Genomic DNA, 18,525 nt, shown 5'->3' on the forward strand with positions numbered 1-18,525 from the left:
GAAGACGAACAAGCGTTTGGTATCATTCTAACTTCCTTAGAAGACAACTTTATTCATTATTTGGATGATGTTGATTCTTCAAGTGCTGCCTTGATAGAGTTAGAGAAGATTTTTGGTGCCAAAGCTATGTTGGGTATGCAATGAAAAAACATGACTTTTAGCTAGGACAATTAAACTGAAAAGCAGTTGAAGAGTACTGCCAGCAATTTGAGTTGAAAGAAACCAATCTGAACTTGCTTCTGCTATTTTTGGGTCACCGCCTTGAATCATGGAATGCTTAATAGAACCATTATAGAATCCAATTTGACTGTATGTGACAAATTGATCCACAATATTCAAGGCTCCTTTAATCGTATCCAATTGACATCCGTCACATAAGTTCCCTTTCACAGTAGCAAAGACTAGAAGCTACATGGGTACCACCTCGACTGTCGGCTCATTAAACTCGTTGATTGTTGATGGACCAAATTCTTGAAAGCAAATCTTTTTTGGTGCTTGTGGTTGTCGGTGTATTTGGTTCTTGCATGTCGTAAACCTTGAACATGATAAATATTGGTATACGTACCAAAATAAATGTGCACAAGACCAGTTCACCTCTTTATTTGCTACACCCGTCCAAATCATTGAAGGCTACAACCATTGTTAGCCAATTGATCTTCTAGCCAAGACTTGTCAATTTTCTAAAACTGCCTTGATGTTACTGCCGCTGGTCGGACAATTCTCAGTTTAATCCTTCAAGAAAGTACCAATTTCCTATCCGATCACCGAGTGCGTAAGTGGAGGGTACCTGAGGGTGGGAATACCCGCTGGCTTAGGGACTCAAGACCAAATTGGGTGGTCACTGGTTCAAAAAGTGAAAGAAAATATATCCGGAAACTGTCGATGGTCTACAGAGAACAGTGCCGATGGCGACTTGCTTCACAACGGACGGTGTATGCTAAATTTGCAGGCGGTCAAGTGATGAAATATCTCCAGTAGGCCAGGGCGAAGTGATTGAGGACGGTTTTGCTCAATTTTTTGCAGGTGACGGCGCATGACGACGCATTTTCTGTGTTTGTTAAGCGGCTGTTCCCGCCCAGTCTTCGAGTCAAGCACAAGGCGAGGCCGAGTATAGTTTTAGAAAACTGACAAGTCCATTGTATGTGTTTTGGGCTTGAGAGGGGGGTGGTTGTTGGGTATGCAAGCCCGGTAATGGTGTCTTAGCTTGTGGGAACACTGCTTCTCACATGCAGGCAGGTTCAGTTGAAGTTTTTGTTTTGCATGGCAAGTCTGCCTTATATATATAAAAGGATTTTAATCAATTTAAAAAACAAGCGTGTTATTTTTCTATCGTGTCGACTCTCTTGCTCTCTTCCTCTGTGTGTTGCACGCCACCTCTACCATGGTGATCCTTCGACGCCATCCCCCATAGGATAGTGAGATTTTTCCATTCCCTGAGTATTCCATGTTGCAAGGGGTTCTTGTTTTGCAAAATATGGTCCATGCAGGTACAGAATATGCTAAAAATAAAAAAAAGTTAGTTGAACTCAATAGGATGCAAAGTAAAATACTATCCAGACTTTAGAAAGTAATTGAATACTCACCAAGTAATATGTGATGTCTTTTGCTCCCCAAGAATCTATAATAGCAGTTATTAAAAGCTTTATTGTCTTTTTAAAGTCATCTGCATAAGTAGCAGAGCTAACTTGTTGTCTCAAAACTTTCAAAAAATTGTCGAGCTTCTTCCACACTTCCATGCGTTTGTTGGCTACATCTGGTCTACTTTTGACATTGGTTGTTATAACACAAAGATCCTTCCAGCAGTTCCATATAGCATCAACTTGTTTGTTGTCATGGTTACTCAAAAATCTTCTGGCTTTTGCTCCACCATTGAAACATCTTGCAAAACATCACCGGTTCCTTTTGAAAGAGTGGGATCTTTTTTTAGATGCACTTGACCACCATGAAAACCCATTTGAGAGAGCAAAGCCTCGCATTTTTCTATGCACTCGTCTGTAAGTTTAGTTGGCTTAATAGAATATGCATAGTCAAGATGGAGTCGAAGCAATTTGTCCAAGATTCTAATCTCTTCATGCATTGTGCATATATGTAAATTTTTTTAATCTATTGTTAGAATTGGATCCCAAATCATAGAAGACGATGGGTAGTCAATGACGTTAACACTATTCCTCGATGGTGCTTTTCCACCCTCGTGTTCTACAAGCCATCCTTTTGTTCCAGTGCTTGCTATGCAATATAGACATGGATACTTGGTATTGGCACCTCCACATACACCAAACATGCACTTTAATGCTTTTAGGTCGACACTCAAGTGCCATTCTACAAAAAAGTCACCCATGCCATCTACACAGAGTTTTTCACCTGAATTTTGGTCCTGTATAATAGAAGGGATATTATCGGTCTGCAAAAACAACCATTTCAATATATCGTGATTTTCCACTGGTATTTGAGCTGCTCCGATCCACCAAAGCTCCATTTCTGATTGAGTTTTGTGGTATGGGGAATCAAGCTTACCCTGGCTATAGTCCAATGCTCTATTAATAAGGGATATGGATACTCTTTCCATTTTTTGACATTTTTGAATTTGAGCTTCATCCAATTTCAGAACAAATATAAGTTTTCCTTCATAATCTACTTCTTGCATATTATAGTATCTCACCATAGTAAATTGAATATTTTTTATACTCATCCAAATGTTATTAAAAACATTATACTCAAAAGAAGATTTTTTTTTCTGTTTTTCATATGGCATCGTTCCTTCTATATGATAGTACATCCAAAATGTTCGGGTATTTCTTCGTTTAATAGAGTCCTAACTTTCCCAACATTGTGAGGCCTAGGCAACCCAAAAGCTTTAATCTTGTAATACTTTAAAACTTGAAACCATGTTTTAGAGGGCCCTGTAACCCCTTCTACTCACCCCCACTGTGTCACAAACTTCTTGCATTTGAGAAGGTTGGACCAGTAAACCCATATCTTTCAGTAAACTTTGAAATACCAATTTCTTTTGAGTTTGATTTTTAGGAAGTTTCAAAAGTTTAAGAATATCACTTTTGCTCATTACCTCATTCAAAAATCTCACCCTTTCTTGAACATTGGACATATCAAATCCTAAAAGACTAGTCACATGTTCTCTAGTAATCTTTAATCTTTTTTTTCTTTGTCCAGAACCTTCTGTTAAATTTACTACATCTCTCATTCGTTTTACTCGTGCTCTTAATCCTATTGGAGTTTCTTTTAAAGTCCAAAGCTGGTGATTTTCTTGTTTTAGAGATGGTATTTGGTTTTCAAGTTCTAAAATTCTTGTTGCATTTGAAGACAAAACAATTTTGAGATATTGAATGTAATGTGTATGATCAATGTGTAAATGAGATAACCTAGAACTATATCCTAGTAAGCCATCAACCCCATCACCAAAAAATCTCATCAAATCATGAGGTGTGTGAAAAGATGGATACCTTCTAGTGCTAGGATCCAATGGATACAAGCTCCCATCTGTCCATATATCAATGTGTTTCTTTCCCTTGTTGCGAAGTTGTTGTGCTTCATTTACAGTTGTAGCTGGTCTATGATAGACACTCCGCGTAGTAGCATATTCCTGGCTTAGCTTAATGTTCAAGTGAAACTTGCGATTATCACTAATGGAAGATGTATTAGTCATTGTGAGTAATGAAGGAGCAGAAAGTACAATGGAAATAACGTAGCAGCAGAACAAGGTGAATCAGAGAAGAAGAGATAAATCTCACGAAAGGTGAGAGAAAAAAGAGAGATTCAAAAGTGGAAACAACTATTTGCCGCCAAGTGAAGTAAATGAAAACAATTTTCGAGGTGAGCCACAAAGGAATGTGAAGAAAACGATATCTTTTTGAATATTTAGAGATATGTACCTAGATACGCTTTAGATTGCGAAGATATGCTTTAAATGACCAAAACGAACAAATTTGGAGTCGTTTTGACCACAAACGGCTTTGCTAATTAGTAATTTAACCAATTCCTTACACAACCCTTTTTGAGTCATTTTTGGCCCTAATGGAGGATGATGCTACCTCTTGGCAGGACACCATCCAGTGGTGTTCATTGCGGTCTACCATTGACTACTCAGCATAGGTTCGCTTCCACATCCGCTTGAGTAGACATGTATGCTAGGTTCAGTTGTAGCAACATGAAGACTAGGAAATTTATGGTGAGCCATCCTACCATAAAGGTAACCTTCACAAAGCTGTCGATCAGGGAAAAAGGTGGTGCTATAGGCAAGACAATGTTTGACAATAGGTTATGTAGATGCACGGCGGACGGGCTTTCTTGCCATGTTCACGTCCACGTCGACTCTGCACTTATGATCACATGGGTTTTGCTTCCAGAGGTAAGGCCAATTTGATCAGGCTCAGCTTCGCCTCCAGCTGATGTAGGATCATGAGCCGGAGTTAGATCGTTGGCGATCTTGTAGAGGTTGTAGGCTTCAGTGAGATCGCACAGGGTGTGAGCTTGATGCCGGCAGAGGTGAGAGCGTTTTTTCAAATTCCAGTCCCTCTTGTCGTCATCCTCATCGTCGTCGACATCATCGGCAAGTCCATAGCATTGTAGAGATTGTGCAATCAATAGTAGACCGCTCTCGCCATCAAGAGTGGGGTCTTCGGAGGAGGGTTTGACAACTTTTCTAGTGTCATATTCTTCTCTCTCTATCTCTCTGTCTCAGCACCTTCATGCACAATGTTTACTACTTTGTCTGTGTTTTTTGAAAACTGTCAGCGTTTTCACCTCTCAGGCTTCGTTTTCTGTGCTATGGATCTATATCCGCCATCGCTCCTCCCTTCTCTCTCATCCCCAAAGAGATTTCCCCAGATCATCCCTAAGATCTTGTTCTTGGTGGCCAGCACACAAGCCTTGCCTAATCTGCACCTTTGAGTTAACTCTCCGTCCTTGTGTTAATCGCATATAGACACCGCTTCGACAAAAGGATGCTTGTTCTGGAGCACGTGAAGGAGGACCCGCAATTGGAGAGTGGAAAAGAAGCCCCATGAAGCGGCACAAAGGACCTGCGGTTTTAGCCTGGAGAGAGGGATGCTGGGCTTTCTAACTCTGATCTTGCCTTTGACTTCCGTGCTTTGCATCTGGTGCATTGCCGGCCCGTATCCTCTTCACACGACACTGTTTCCAGTGATAAAACCTTGCATTAGGAAGGGAATGGGGTCTAGGAGGGCCTTTTAAATTGCCACAAGGTTAGAAAAAGGATTAGGGAATGTACAAATGGAAGGTTGACATGTGTCCCAAAATGGTTGGTATGGCAGAGGGTTTAAAATATTCCAAGAGGAGTTTTTTCTGGAAAGATATGGACGTCCATTTTATTTATGGAGTGGGGAAACCACTAGATGTTTTGAAGGGTCATCATAGCTTTATTAAAGTGAGAGTGATTGTGATTCAAATTTGGCCATTGGATGGTGATGGGATCAAGAGTTGAGGCCCAAGATCCTCAATCCAAGAGAGGGGACAATCTGCACCCTTGGATCTTTGCCTAGATCAAGGGACCTTGTGAAAATGCGCTTTTCTCTTGAAGGGTTGACTCCTAGCCCTTGGATCTTTGCCTAGATCAAGGGCTCTCAATCACAGGCGCCCTCCCACATGCACCCACTTGCTTCCAGATCCCCCCAATATCTATATTATATTCAAAAGTCCATCATGGCTTGTCATTATTCCCTTCCACATTTCCATGTAATCATTGATGTCCCCCTCAACTTTCCACATCTCGTGCAACTCTCCAAGAAGTTCTTATAAGAGCCCTCATTTAAAAATACTTTCCATTTGAACCTTTAAAGAGGAAAACCATTCCTTTTTAATATATCAAGTTTAAAATCACTCAAACTACAACATTGACTTGTACAAAACCATGGAAAGGCCCTTATTTTTCCTTTTATTCTCACCTCTTGGTTTTAAAGAGGAATTTCAAATTACTAGTAATAAAAAATTAGCCATTCCTTAAACTGCCAAATAAAGAGGCCCTCCTAGACACCATTCTCTTCCTAATGGTTGGTTTTCCTCTATTTTCAGCCCTTCGACGACTGTGGTACGAGAGATCCACACCCCATCAAGCCTCTCCTTCGCTCCGACATCTATCGGGGGGGACGGAAGCGCTGAAATCTGCGTTACAACATCGTTTTCAGCCCCTTGGAGTTGCAGTTTTGAGTGGACAACAGTACCTTGGCTTGTGTTTTCCATAGAGAATGATGCTATCTCCTCGCAGGACACCATCCAATTCTGTTCATTGCGGTCTTCTGTTGACTGCTCAGCACAGGTTGGCTTTGATATCCACTTGAGTAGATATGCATGCTAGGTTCAGTGGTAGCAGCATGAAGACTATGAAATTTATGGTGAGCCATCCTGCCATAAAGGTAACCCACACAAAGCTGTCGATCAGGGCAAAAGGTGGTGCTATAGGCAAGACGATGTTTGACAATATGTTCCATAGATGCACAGCGGACGGGCTTTCTTGCCATGTTCACGTCCACGTCGACTCTGCACTTATGATCACGTGGGTTTTGCTTCCAGAGTAAGGCCAATTTGATTAGGCTCAGCTTCGCATGCAGCTGATGCACGATCATGAGCCGGAGTTAGATCTTTGGCGATCTCGTATAGTTTAGGTTTCAATGAGATCGCGCAGGGTGTGAGCTTGATGCTGGCAGAGGTGAGAGCGTTTTTTCAGATTCCTGCACGTCTTGTCGTCCTCATTGTCGTCGACATCGTCGGCAAGTCCATAGCATTGTAGAGATTGTGCAATCAATAGTAGACTGCTGGCACCATCAAGAGTGGGGCCTTCGAAGGAGGGTTTGGCAACTTTTCTGGTGTCGTATTTTTCTCTCTCTATCTCTTAGTCTCAGCACCTTCATGCATAGTGTTTACCACTTTCTATGTGTTTTCTGCAAACTGCCAGAGTTTTCACCTCTAACGCTACATTTTCTATGCCATGGATGGAGACAAATCAGCCATCGCTCCTCCTTTCTCTCTCATCCCCGAAGGGATTTCCCCAAATCAGCCCTAAGATCTTGTTCTTGGCGGCCAACACACAAGCCTTGTCTAAACTACACCTTTGCGTTAACTCTCCATCCTTGCGTTAATCGCATACAGACACCGGTTCGATGAAAGGACGCTTGTTCTAAAGCACATGAAGGAGGATTCGCAATTGGACAGGGAAAAAACAGCCCCATCAAGCGGCACAAGGGATTTGCGTTTTAGCCTGGAGAGGGGGATGATGAGCTTTCTACCTCTGATCTTGCCTTCGACTTCCCGTCTTTGCATCCGATGCATTGCCGGCCCATATCCTCTTCACACGACACTGTTTCCAGCCATAAAACCTTGCTGTTTTTCCTCTGTTTTCAGCCCTTCGATGGCTGTGGTACAAGAGATCCACACCCCATCAAGCCTTTCCTTCGCTCTGACATCTATCAGGGGCGAACGGAAGCGGTGAAATCTGCATTACAGCAACGTTTTCAACCCCTCGGAGTTGCATTTTTCGGTGGACAGCAGTACCTTGGCTTGCGTTTTCCATAGAGGATGATGATACCTCCTGGAAGGACACAATCTAGTGGATTTCATTGCAGTCTTTTGTTGACTGCTCAGTGCAGGTTGGCTTCGACATCCGCTTGAGTAAACATGTATGCTTGGTTCAATTGTAGCAGCATGAAGACTAGGAAATTTATGGTGACCCATCCTCCCATAAAGGTAACCTTCACAAAGCTATCCATCGGGGCAAAAGTTGGTGCTATAGGCAAGACGATGTTTGACAATATGTTCCATAGATGCACGACGAACGGGCTTTTTTTGCCATGCTCACGTCCACGTTGACTCTGCACTTATGATCACGTGGGTTTTGCTTTTAGAGTAAGGCCAATTTGATTAGGCTCAGCTTCTCCTGTAGAGCTGATGCAGGATCATGAGCCGGAGTTACATCATTAGCGATCTCGTAGAGATTGTAGGCTTCAGTGAGATTGCGCAAGGTGTAAGCTTGATGCCGGCAGAGGTGAGAGCGTTTTTTTAGATTCCAGCCCATCTTGTCGTCATCCCCATCGTCGTCGACATCGTCGGCAAGTCCATAGCATTGTAGAGATTGTGCAATCATTAGTAGACCGCTCTCGCCATCAAGATTGGGGCCTTCGAAGGAGGGTTTGACAACTTTACTGGTGTCATATTCTTCTCTCTTTGTCTCTCAGTCTCAGCACCTTCATGCACAGTGTTTACCACTTTCTCTGCGTTTTTTGCAAACAGCCAGCGTTTTCACCTCTTAGGCTACGTTTTCTGTGCCACAGAGCCAGATCAACCATCGCTCCTCCCTTCTCTCTCATCCCTGAAGAGATTGACCTAGATCAGCCCGAAGATCTTGTTCTTGGCAGCCAACACACAAGCCTTGCCTAATCTACACCTTTGTGTTAACTCTCTGTCCTTGCGTTAATGGCATACAGGCACCGGTTCAATGAAACGACGCTTGTTCTGGAGCACGTGAAGGAGGATCCCCAATTGGAGAGGGAAAAAGCAGCCCCATCAAGCGGCACAAAGGACGTGCATTTTTAGCCTGGAGAGGGGGATGCTGGGCTTTCTACCTTTGATCTTGCCTTTGACTTCCCGGCTTTGCATCCTGGGCATTGCCGGCCCGTATCCTCTTCACACGACACTGTTTCCAGCCATAAAACCTTGTTTTTTTTCTTCTGTTTTTTGTTCTCCGACGGCTGTGGCACGAGAGATCCACACCCCATCAAGCCTCTCCTTCGCTCAGACATCTATCGGGGGTGAACAGAAGCGCTGACTCAATCTGCGTTACAACAGCGTTTTCAGCCCCTCGCAGTTGCAGTTTTGGGTGGGCATTAGTACCTTGGCTTTTGTTTTCCGTAGAGGATGATGCTACCTCCTGGCAGGACACAATTTGGTGGTGTACATTGCGGTCTTCTGTTGACTGCTCAATGCAAGTTGGCTTCAACATCCGCTTGAGTAGACATGTATCCTAGGTTCAATTGTAGCAGCATGAAGAGTAGGAAATTTATGTTGACCCATCCTGCCATAAAGGTAACCTTCACAAAGCTGTCGATGAGGGCAAAAGGTGGTGCTATAGGCAAGATATATATGTTTTGTACATGCACGGCGGACAGGCTTTCTTGCCATGTTCACGTCCACGTAGACTCTGCACTTATGATCACGTGGGTTTCGCTTCCAGAGTAAGGCCAATTTGATCAGGGTCAGCTTCTCTTGCAGCTGATGCAGGATCATGAGCCGGAGTTAGATCCTTGGAGATCTCGTAGAGATTGTAGGCTTCAGTGAGATTGCGCAAGGTGTGAGCTTGATCCCGGCAGAGGTGAGAGCGTTTTTTTAGATTCCAGCTCGTCTTGTCGTCGTCCTCAACGTTGTCGACATCGTCGGCAAGTCCATAGCATTGTAGAGATTGTGCAATCAATAGTAGACCGCTCTAAAAACTTTTATGGCTCAAAGAAAAAAACTCAATTTTTATTGCTTATTGCTGCTTTTTGTCGAAAGCTGCTGCAATCGACGACTGTGTGTGTGTGTGTGTGTGAGAGAGAGAGAGAGAGAGAGAGAGAGAGAGAGAGAGAGAGAGAGAGAGAGAGAGAGAGAGAGAGAGAGAGAGAGAGAGAGAGAGAGAGAGAGAGAGAGAGAGAGAGAGACAACAAATGCAAGGAGTTGCCCAGCTCTACTGCGCTCCCCCAATTTGGCTCAATTCCCTGCTCGCTGTTTTGCTCGATTCTCTGCTCCTCTCGTGACCCGCTGCCGACTCTCTGATTCTGAGAGAGTGTGTGTTGATTTTGCCTCAATGGAGTAGCGCTTCTTGATCTGCTCCCATTGCAATTGGCTGTGCTGGGTGCTCGATTTGCCTCCTCTGCCCGATTTGCTACACAGAGCTTCAAAACCGTGCTCACTAGCGAATGTGTGTGTGTGTATGCACACACATTCACACACTCTTCCAAAAGCTGCTCGTCGACTTGCTTTGTTACAGGCTTTCAACCTTGAGAGCACTTCCTTGCTTTGCTTAATTTCAAGAAACTCGGTGCTGCCCTGCTCTATTTCCTTATGCCCCCGAAATGCTCAATGTCGAACCAGCCCGACCTGCTCTTTGCCTTGCAACTCGGTACCCGATTCCCTCTGCCTTGGTTGAATGGACTACTCGCTCTGTGATCTGCTCGTTCAATTGCTTGTGTGTGTGTGTGTGTGTGTGTGTATATGTGCTTACACACACCACTCAATTGACTCCAAGACTAAGCTTCCATTAAACCTGTACACAGCATGATTCCAATTGCTTCAATTGTGCAATGATTCCCCCAATCATGACCTCCATAAGTGTGTGCAAGCGGCCGTCTCCATGCCGAAGGCTCCGAGCTCCGCGACTCCTCCTAATCCATTCGATCAAGCTTCCATGGCTGATCTGCAAGCTCCGATCTCAAGCTTCCATAGCTCAAGCTTTCTTTCGACTCCCTCTCTCGAGCTACGAGCTCCAAGCCTGGTTATGGATGAGCTCTCTCCCGTTCTTCAAGCTCCTGCTATGGTTACCTCTCGCCGTGCAAGCTCCGCGATCTGCAACCACCACCGTTGCTGTTCCCACCTGAGCTCTGATACCAATTGCTGTGGCACGTGTAGTGCGTGTACGGAGTGTGTGCAAGAGAAGGGAAGAAGAGAATGGGGAAGGGGATGATCCACAGACAGCCCTGTGTTGGGTTAGTGGAGAAGAAAGAGAAGCGTCAACCATTCCTCTTTCTCTCCCTATATTGAATAGGGAAAATCAAGTGTACAAGGGTGGTTTCCCACGGCCACCTGGCCTACACCCCAACAACTCCAACTAATCTAGCATGTGCTTGTTCTATAATTGGAATATACTCGTTTTCATTTGCACAGAGACTCAAGTGTTGATCCTTAACTCTTCGATACAATTGGTTCCCAATAAGAGCATAGTCTCTTGCGTCAGTTTCAATTGCTCTTTGACGGCGTTTACTCATGTCCTTAGGAAATGTTTGGGTTGATAAGTAAGTAACTAGATAGTTACTCCACTTAAGAACATGTGACATTTGAAACAATGTTACATGAGGTATGGGTGTTTGTTTTTGACATTGAGTGCAATCCTTTACAAAAGATCGAACATCGCTTCTCATAGTCGGCCAAAATACTCCAAGTCTCAAGATTCGTTGCATAGTTTGGTCTTTCGCAAAGCGAATTCCTACTATGGTAACATGTGCTTGACTTAGGTACTGTTGTTTCTCTTCAGGATTATGCATAAGAGAAATAATCCGTCTCAATTTCTTTTGTATAGCCTACGAGCTAGTAGTTGATACATAGCCGATTTCTCGATTAATCCGATCATAATAGGAAGTGGTATTTGTGAATCCACTTGAGCTATTGTCATCAATGATACAATATTTTTCGACCATCGAGGTATCATTTCTATGGAGAACAAATAGGCATGGGTGAAAGCATGTATAGGTGGCCTGGAAAGTAATGTCAAGAACATTGCTTTTTTGCGCTTAAAAGTGGGTGTTTTAAAAGTGCTTCAAATCTCAAAAAAGAATATCACTCTCCTAAGGTACGTCAATTAAGTCTCCTAACGTAACGTACCACAATTAATGAACTAAATATAATTTACTACTGAACTCTGGGCCGCTTCTTTCCCGCTTCAACCTGTCTGAGCTTTCTTTGTCTCTGGAATGGATGCAAGTGGTAGGAAGGAAATATTTGATGAAATTCTTCAACATCCTTGCTTCCTTACTATGCAGATTAAATCCAAAGAGTTGGAAGCAATTATGCTGAGAAACATCCGCAACACTTTGAATCATGTGAAGGTCCCAAGATCTTCATACGAGTTTTTTGTGAAGAAATCAGCAATGATGATGTTGGTGAAAGCAAGGAGCAAAACACTGACATGAGCATACCGCAAGCTGCCAAGCTTATGGGGATCCACAAAAGAAACTTATATTCAGCCAAACATCACTTAATAGTGTCAAGTGAATCCGATGGTTCGTTCCCTGCATCTGCGTGTCATAGAGATGATGCACGGAGAACTCACATCACTCAAACTGTTAAAGACATAGTCTTTCAATTTTGGACGGATGAGACGAGGGTGTCCCCCAACAAGAAAGATGTTTGCAGTAAGAGACTAGCTAGATGTTCATATGTAAAGCATCCAATCCACCTTCTTGAGGAGCCTCAGGTAATTGATATATTTTTTAGCACTTTTTATTGGTGCTACAACTCATATTCCTGCTACAACATTATGTTTCTATACCACTTTTTATTGGTGCTACAACTCATTACTGCCATAACATTATGTTTCTATACTTCTTTTTATTAGTGCTACAGCTTGTTTTGGTGTTTTGCACCACTTTCTAGTGGTGCTGCAACATTAAAAAGTGGTGAAACATTACTATACTGGTCTCTAATTGTATCTGAACCACTTCTAAAATTTGATCAATAGTTCTAAATGTTTTTGAAGCACTTTTACTTGTGTTTCCACACCACTTTTTAGTGTCTTTGAACCAGTTTTTAATGTTTTGCAGCAGGTTTTAATGTTTAAGAAACAGTTTTTACTAGAAATGCACCAACTCTTCACCGTAAACCCTACAAAGTGGTGTTCACCCACTAAAAGGTCTTGTTTACCCAATGCTAACAGACGTGTTTTACAAACTCGTAGGGGTGTTACAAGTGCAAACGTTTTTGGTGGTGCAGCTCACTTTTTCCAAGTGATGTAGCAGCTTTTAGTCATGGTGCAACAATTATAGTAGTGCCATAGACTTTTTACTGCTGCTGCACGAATGGTGCCCACCACCTTATGATGGTAACCAAAACCATATTAGTGGAGTTTGAACACATTTTGTTAGTAAACACTTACAAGTGCTGTCACACCACAATGAAGCGGTGGACACAACACTTACACATATAAAAACCACTTTCACGTGGTGTCTGACCGCATTCAAGTGGTGAGAAGCCACTTTCATGTGCTAAGTCACTACGTTAGTCCATCACTCCATGCAAGTGGTCTCCCAAGTGGTGTGACACCACTTTCAAGTAGTAACTAAAACCTTATCACTGCAATCAAGCAGAAAGTTTCCGCTTTAAAGTGGTTAGACACCGCATTCAAGTGACAAGAAAACGTGTTAAAGTGGTGACTGCCCACTTTGAACTAGTTTCTCACCACTCTCAAGTGGTCATCAAGTGGTGAGACACCACTTTCATGTGCAGAGTACTACGTTAGTCATCACTCCATGCAAGTGGTGAGACACCACTCCCAAGTGGTGAGACACTACTTTCAAGTGGCCGAACACTGCATTCCAATGACTTGAATCCGCGTTCAAGTGGTGACTGCCCACTTTGAACTAGGTTCTCACCATTCTCAAGTGGTCTTCAAGTGGTGAGATACCACTTTCAAGTGATAGCTTAAACCTGGTCACTGCAATCAAGCGGCAAGCTCCCGCTTTCAAGTGGCCAGACACCGCATTCAAGTAACCAGAATCATCGTTCAAGTGGTGACTGCCCACTTTGAAGTAGTTGCTCACTAATTTCAAGTGGTCATCAAGTGGTGAGACACCACTTTCATGTGCTAAGTCACTACGTCAGTCATCACGCCATGCAAGTGATGAGGCACCACTCCCAAGTGGCAAGACACCACTTTCAAGTGGTATCTAAAACCTTGTCACTGCAATCAAGCGGCAAGTTCCTGCTTTCAGGTGGCTAGAAACCGCATTCAAGTGACCAGAATCCGCGTTCAAGTGGTGACTGCCCACTTTGAAGTAGTTGCTCACCACTCTCAAGTGGTGATGAAGCACTTTTCACAAGAGCTCCTCCACTTCCAAGTTGTGCTGGACCACTATCTAGTTCTGATGCTGGTATGTCACCTAGTATTTTGTCCCTCCCAGCTAATTTTTAAGTGCTAGATTTTAATTGGTGACTGGCCACTTTGAAATAGTCGCTTACCACTCTAAAGTGGTCATCAAACACTTTTCACAAGAGCTCCTCCACTTTCAAGTTGTGTTGGACTACTATCTAGTGCTAATGCTGGTCTATCGCCTAGTATTTTGTCCCTCCCAGCTACTTTTTAAGAGCTAGTTCTGAACTTCCCCATAACTTTCATGTCCTTACTCACTACTTTTTAATCATTGCCCACCATATTCAAGCAGTGCACACCATTTTTTATTGGCGGTTCATCACCGTCATGTGGTTTGAATTCACTTTTAAGTCGTGCCAAACCACTTTTTAGTTACGCTGAATGAGGTTTCTCACCACTATTAAGTTGTCCTCACACAACCTCTTAATATTCTACCTTTTTGTATGGTTACTAGTTTCTACACTAATTTGTATTTGTGGTGCATTATTTTCACAGGTAAAACAATACTACTGAATGTATCATTACTAGTTTTTAGTGGTGCACACCAGTTTTTAGTGATATAGAATCACTTTTTAATGTTTTGAAACAATTTAACCAGTTTTGAATGCTAAGTTTATTTTTAACATTTATATACATGTATATTGCAGGTGGAGCTTTATTTAAGATTCAAGACAAAGATGCAGATATTTAGATTTCACAACGTTGCTTCGAGTCTATGAAACCGTTCTTTGTCCGAAAATTGAGGGATCGCTATACCTGCTATTGTATTGTGCATGTACAAATGATTTTCCTTAAAGAGGCAGTAAATCACATGCGGACTCGAAGTTTTGATCTTCATGGTTCTTCCTGCATGTACAGCTGCCCTATATGCCTTCATCATGATGAAGTTGTCAACCATGGATGTCTTGCATACAAAAATGCAAGTATGAGCACAACTTCACTGTTGGAGTCTATACTTTGCCCTATACTTGCTGAACATAGTTTCCATAGCTACCAATGCTTAATGGGAACATGCAATGCATGCGGTGTAGGTAATATTCAGATCTGTCCAAGAGAAGAAGTTGAGCAGAGTAAGCAAGTATCTGTGAAGTTTTTTGAAAATATAGTGGGTGCCACTGGATTAAACAATGAAGCTAGAAAGAGCATTGTGAAAGACATTGTCCACAAGAAAATGCTGCCTAGAGAACTTTTGCGAGTGAACCAAGACCACTTGAAGAAGTATGTCACTCACAATTTTATATTTAGGTGGCAAGCACAACAGTTCAAGGACTGCATTTCTTTGTTTCCAGATGATGTGGTTGTCTCCGTCGTTGACTTTGTAGAGAACTACTCCTTCAAGGAGCAAAATGAGATCCATTCAATGCATTGGTACACTAAGCAGGTCACTATCTTTGTCCTGATTACTTATTTCCGCATCGCATCAGGTGCAATAAAGAAGACCATGCACTGTTTTGTCTGAGATGATAAACAACATGACACCTTATTTGTGCAGCATGCTTTTCTCTTACATGCTCAATGGTTGAGAGATCAAGGGCTAAGCTTTAAAAAACATTGGGTTTGGTCAAATGGCGCAGCTTCACAATTTAAAGCAAAGCGACTGTTTTACTTTGTTGCTAGATATTGGAGCCTTACTGGCATGGAAATGAATTGGAATTTTTTTTGCTCAGGACATGGAAAGGGGGAACATGATGGGGCTGGGGATGTCATTAAAAGGGCTCTAACTCATGAGAAATTGAAGAAAAATAGCGTGTGGTTGACTTGTGCAGTTGAAGTTGTCTCTTTTTTGAGAATGCATCTCAGTACTGGAGCAACTACTATGTATGACAAGCAAAAGAGGGACGTCAGTAGGGCGTTCTGGGAGGTCAAGCTAGGCAATGTTCAGCGATCCCATCAATGGGACTGCAAACCATTGAAGGGCTCAAGAGCAATGCACTGTGTGAATGGGTATTCTGAGAACAACACTTGTGCATTGCGATCAAAACGGCTGTCATGCTTTTGTTTTCCTTGCAGGCTTGGCCATTGGAGAAACTGTATGAACAGATCACATGTGGAGACGTGGAAATATCACACTTTGGAGCCACTTGCTAATGATTCCCAGTCATACGGAGACTCAGACGATGAGGAGTTCCATTGTGCCACTTATGCACGTCATTATGACTCCTTAAGCAATGCTCTCACACCTGGAGACAATTTTGCTGTCACTTCTGAAGAGAATAATGAGGAGGCTGTTGACTTCTACATTTTGAAGTGTGTAGTAGCTAAGGGCCTAACAACTAATGAGAAAATTGATGCATGGGGAAACAAGGTAGAGAATCATACTTATATGGTCACGGGCCATCGGTATAAATCCCTACAAGAAAACTTGTATGAGCTGTGGGATAACAAGCCAGTAGTTTTCATATATTCCCACTTGATAAGGGCAATAAATCTCCCTATGGAGCCTGTAGTTCTCGATGGCATAGGAGAAGTGTTCGAACTTTCCAATGAAAACCATGAGGCAATATACAATAGCATGCCCTTTGAATTGTAAATCAAATCTGATTTTATATCATCTAGTGAAAGATTGAACAAGATGGAATTGGTGTAAACGTACGATGGAATTGACATGTTAGTTTTTGAGAATGCTTCACCACTCCCCCCTCCCCCCCCAAACATCACCACTAAAAAGTGTTGCAGTTTCAGAAAAACTCAATAAAAATTTACCACTTTTTAGTGGTACTAAAGTGGTTTAGCACCACTAAAAAGTGGTTTAGCCCCACTAAAAAGTGGTTAATAATGCTTCACCACTCCCCCCAAAAATCACCATTAAATGGTGTTGCAGTTCCAGAAAAACTGTTGCAATAACATAATAAAAATTTAACCACGTTTTAGGGGTTTAACACCACTAAAAAGTGGTTCTGAGACATTCAGAAGTGTAGAGACATGTATAGTGCAGAGACAGTAAAGTGCCAGAACTTCTGTATGTTACAAAAAGTATATTACAACAATTATCCAGAAACGTCTACATATCCACCAAGAATGTACAATATATAACGTTTCTGGCACTTCCGGATGTACAATCTTATTCATCTCCATTTATAACAAAGTGCTCAAAGACTAGACTCGAATGTTCATCTTTGAGATTGCTGATGGGGTTTGCCTTTGTATACTCCAGGGTATTGGGGGTTAGTGCCCATCTGCAAAACCATGGTAACAGTGTGCTCGTGAGGTAATAAGGGTCTCGTTCTTCATCAAGAGGATCAAAGGTGGGTGGACATATACAGTTGTCCCAGACATTGCACAGATTTTTATATCTGGAGTCATCTACCAGCAATGTCTGAGAGGAGTCGTATTCTGGAAACTTGTTCCAAACATGGTAAAGGGGCTTCAAAGACACAGGTTCACCTGCAAGGTCTCTTGGAGCTCCAGCAATCTCTTCAAAATACGACCACTTTTCACATTGCCAGTTTGAGAAGAGATCCCTAAAGTAATAAGTCCTATGTTCCCATATGTCTGGCCAACATGTACTGAGGATATGCTGAATGTTAGCAGCATTACAAGTGCTCCAAATCATTGCATCTGCTATTTGCCTCAAATCCCAAACAAATTGCTCAACATCTCTACGGTAGTAGATCCACAACTTCTCGTGCACTCTTTTTAGTTTAACTCTGTCGGAAGCTGGACGTGGAGGGTGTTTAAGTTGTCCAGTCTTTGGATCACGTTTGGTTACATCTCGTTTCACGAATAGTCCATCGAGATCAAGGATGATGAGATTTTTGATCTTGTAGAAATTCGAAACAAGATATCTCCATCCAGGGCAGTTTGGCGAAATCTCCTCAATTTCGGGGCAAACTGCTGGTTCCTGGTCTTCCTCTACTTTATCTGATGTTACATCTGCATCCTGCTCTGCATCCTGCTTAGCTGCTATGTCTTTAACCTTCTCATTTGGTTCTTGAACATCTCCAATCCAGCTAAGTTCTGCCATAGACAAGCAGCATGCCTTAAAAACGTCAATCACACTGACATATTAACCTATCCAAAATACACTTGAAAAGTATACCTTCCAAGCTATTGATTTCCATTTCATTAATTTCCTGAACTTCTATGGCAACAGTCTACTTGGCAGGAGATACTGGAGAGAAAAAATAAGCTCTACTTGAAGATGCTCATGATGATGTCGGAAAGAACAATACGAGTACATAAATAGACAGTCAATGAACAATATGAGTACAATAAATAGACAATCAATGAGCAATAAACAACTAGTGAACGAAAAATAAAGCCGTCGTTTCATTATCATCAAAATGAGGGTACAAAGACAAAATTACAAAGAGGCTACAAAGCACAAAAGGTTAATAGGGGCTACAAAAGTTTCTTGCGGGACTTTGGTTTGGGAGGTTTAAGGTTGGGTGCTTGGAGGTTAGTCTTTTTCCGAGCAGATGAAGGCTCCTTGGATTTTTTACCTCCTGGAGTAGGCTCTGGAGGCTCGGATGCAACCTTAGCTTTTTCCTTTGGTGTGGCGTGCTCTTCAATGTTGTTCCTCTTTTTCCTATGCCCCAAAATCTCTGCACAAACCTGTGAAATAAAAAGTTCTGAGTCCTCATCAGACAAGTTCACTGTTGTATCCTTTTCAATTGGCTTCTCAGATGATTTTTCAGCGTCCTCTACGTCCTTGTTCATTGTAGGTT

Source organism: Adiantum capillus-veneris, chromosome 19 (genome assembly GCF_014529385.1).
Source record: "Adiantum capillus-veneris isolate H3 chromosome 19, ASM1452938v2, whole genome shotgun sequence".
Lineage (NCBI taxonomy): Eukaryota > Viridiplantae > Streptophyta > Polypodiopsida > Polypodiales > Pteridaceae > Adiantum > Adiantum capillus-veneris.